At 37.1% G+C, this 3,592-nt stretch overlaps 1 protein-coding gene across 1 annotated transcript in view; it reads right to left on the reverse strand.

Moving 5' to 3' along the window:
- Positions 1-3,592, reverse strand: part of LOC129734621 (uncharacterized) — a 250,217-nt gene that overhangs the window by 41,197 nt on the left and 205,428 nt on the right. The window lies entirely within an intron of this gene.

Raw genomic sequence — 3,592 nt, forward strand, 5'->3', positions numbered from 1 at the left:
TTCTCCAAGTCCCACCACTCATTGCCCAAACCAAGTGTCCTGGGCTTTGAATTGTAGCCATTCTACAACTAAATCTTTTTCCCTTGCAATAGTATATGCATCAGTTAATAGGAGGTCATTCTTAAGGCCTCTACATAGACATCCATATTTTAGGGTGGCTGCTAAAGGGGGAATCTCCTGGATCACCCAGTCTACCGTGTTACAGTTGCAGACCCTTTTACAATTACACCAGGGTACACAACTTTCCTTTTCTTGTAATGAACTTCCTTTATCATCCACTGACGGTCATATTGTAAAAGTCTACCCTTCCCAAGCAAAGCACCAAGAAGCATTTGCCATATATTGAAATTGGGATAGTATGGTCATAGACCAAACTGATTCCCAAATTATTTCTTTTCCTGGTAGAGTTTGATTATTCTTTTCACATTTTGTCTCTGATATCCATACACTGGTGTTTGTTGTAACCATCTTAGGGTAATAACACCATCCCTTATTATTTCCTAAACCTTCATATAAACCAGATTTTGCTGCAAATCGTCCTTTACATTCCCAAATGGTTGAATATACTGGTAATTCTTGCCCAACTTTAACCTTTTGTAATTCCCAAGTATCCCGAGGTTCCTGTTTACAAGTCGTTGTCCCATTCTTATATTCTAATTTAGTCAGATTCATAGTTAAAATTTCCCCATGGCATTTGCTCACCCACTGCCCTTGGTATCGGTAAACAAGCTGTAATTTGTGACACATTTTGTAAATTGGCAAACTCTTTGATTAACCCTAACAGTAAGTTTTCTTCCTGAGTTTTCCTTGGGAGATATATCAATTGTTCTGTTTCTGTTTGTCTTTTACTTCTAATTTTTCTCTCCCTAAGATCAGCATCTCCATATCCTTTTGACACTTCATGTTGTCCAATTTTTGTTTCAAACCAGGCTCCCACTAACAATAATTCCCAAATCAGTATTAATTCCACAAGCAGTACAAACTGATATCCAAAATAAGACGTATTTCAGGGTAAATTTTGAAGTTTCAGCATCCCTTTTAACAATCCTCCATGCTGGTGGAGCTTTCTTCACTCTAGTATAATGTACCCACGCATCCGGTTCAGCAATTTTGATGGTGGTGAATGTAGTTAGCAACACCTGAAAAGGTCCTTTCCAACGTTCCTGGAGAGGTTCAGAAGTCCAGGTCTTTATATAAACGTAATCTCCCGGTTGAAAATAGTGTACTAGGTTTTCTAAAGACAGTGGTCTGTTCCACACAATCACACTCTGAAGCGCAGTTAAAGTTTTTCCTAGAGAAAGCAGATAGTTATATACATATTGATTCCCTTTTAAATGCATGTTTACATTTGGCTCAGGAGATTCAAAAGGTTTTCCATATAATATCTCATAATGACTAACTAATGTCTCCCCTTTTGGTTGAACCCAAATCTGCAAAAGGGCCAATGGAAGAGCCTGCGGCCACTTTAAATTGGTTTCTTGAACAGATTGAGACACGGACTCCTGAACTTGACCAGAAGACACTTTATTAGTCCAAAACCCATGCTTATATATCCTTGTTTGCTGTTCACGCGCAACGTACTAAAATATCATTGGTTAATCAATACTGTTCACACACTTCTTGGCTACATGTAATTGGTTAATTACTAAGTTACAAACACACTGAACTTGTTGCATTTTTTTTTCTCTCTTCTTTCTTATCTCTGTGAGTCTCATGTTCTCAACCAGCTGCGGACATGGCATCGTGCATCCGCTCCAGCCTCGCTTCATATCCCATTTGTCTTCCAGGTGTTCAGCCAACCTTATCTTACTTTCTTTCTTCTTTAGCCTTCAAAGTCCTTCACAGGCATCGTGGCCTCCAGCACCTGCCATAAAGCTCTCTACAATTTCCCCTTCTTTATTTTTAACAGAAACAACATACAGGTTAAACTGCTTTTGAATCACAGATCTTATACAATTCAACATACAGCCCACTGTCTCCATTCCGTACAATTCTACAATTCCCCCTCTTTGGTTTTGTTTTGGTTTTTTTTTTTCCAAAAGGTTGCTTTAACATGTTATGGACTGTTCATTCTTTTTTTTTTTTTCTTTTTTTTTTTCTCATCACTTAATTACCAATTTTAGCCTTATTTTATGTGTACATTTGTACATTTCAATCAGTTTCACAAAATGTAAAACTTTTGTTATCACCGCATTTCATACGGAGCTCAACGTATAGGTTTATGATTATTTATAAGAACATGCAATAAACTATGGAATTTTTATGAAAATATTCCATCAGAAACTTCTAATCAAATAAATGAGCATGAGAAATTGTGTTTAACTTGTAAATTCTATATATAAGGTGTTAAGAAACATTTTCTATCCTAAAAAAAAGATAAAACCTACTTAAAAGCTCTTGAAATCTTGCACTTGGGCGAGTGTTCCACTGTGCCTCCATTCTAAAGCATGGAAGTGGAAATTGTGTAGATCAAAGTTTTACTTGAAATAATTGTTCAACTGTTACTGCTGTTTTTCAAAGAACCTGAAAGCATACAATGAAAACTTATAACAAAACAAACAGCTGAATGGACACCTTTAGGTTGTTGCTAGAATTAAATGTAGAAGTTAACTATAAAACTTTCTCAAAATGTTCTGGTTGCTTTGTGTTGTTTGTTGGTTGTTTCGGTTGGTTTTTTTATAGATATACATATATATTTATAACTATACACAAACAGGGAAATAAAAAAGTTGCTAAAAAAACTCCCCAAAAGGTAATAGTATACAGTATTTACAGCGTAGTCACCCTTTTTTTTTGGTTTTTTTCTTGTGCAACCAGAGACACTTTACTGTAACAGAGAAGCCCATATTTACATCTCTGAGCCCAGACACAAACCACAGCTGCATGCACAGCTTATCAACATGTTCACGTGTTGATTTATGTGGGTGTCATGGTCCCATCATAGCCTCCTACTACATTAGCATCTACCTAAAAACAACTATCGACATTCAAAGTGAAACAGTATCAACTTCTTTTGGATTAACATTATACAGAGGTAATCAATTATCCCAAATATCAAAACTTTCAGTAAGATTCTTCATTCCCCACATACATTCACTTTTTTGCAACAATGTCTGCAAGTCAGGAAGGGCACACCAAACAAGAACTGGTTCAGTAAGGAGGCCACACATTAGTTGTTGGTTTGACTGGCAGCAGCAGCGCTCCCACGGTCTGGCACGGTAAGCTCAGGCTGCACACAGTGAGCAGGTATCCATTGCAGACCTTCATCTGTAGAAACACAAGCATAACCTCTCCCCCAAGTTAACAATTCATGTGGTCCTGACCAATGCCTGGTAGGAGGGTCTTTCATGCGTACTAAGACACCTTCGTGCTTTTGCTGCTTGTCACCAATTGACACAAAGTGCCGCACAATGGGAGGCACCGCATGGTCGACAGAGATTTTCAAAAAGTTCAAAACATAGCATGCTTTCTCTAATCGTGCCTCTGGGGTCATTCCCTTCATTCCTTTTTTTTTTTTTTTTTTTTTTTTTTTTTTTTTTTTTAATACATATATATATATATATCTGCGACCAGAGACACTTTACCATAACAA

Source organism: Falco cherrug, chromosome W (assembly GCF_023634085.1).
Source record: "Falco cherrug isolate bFalChe1 chromosome W, bFalChe1.pri, whole genome shotgun sequence".
In the NCBI taxonomy this organism is placed as follows: Eukaryota; Metazoa; Chordata; class Aves; order Falconiformes; family Falconidae; genus Falco; species Falco cherrug.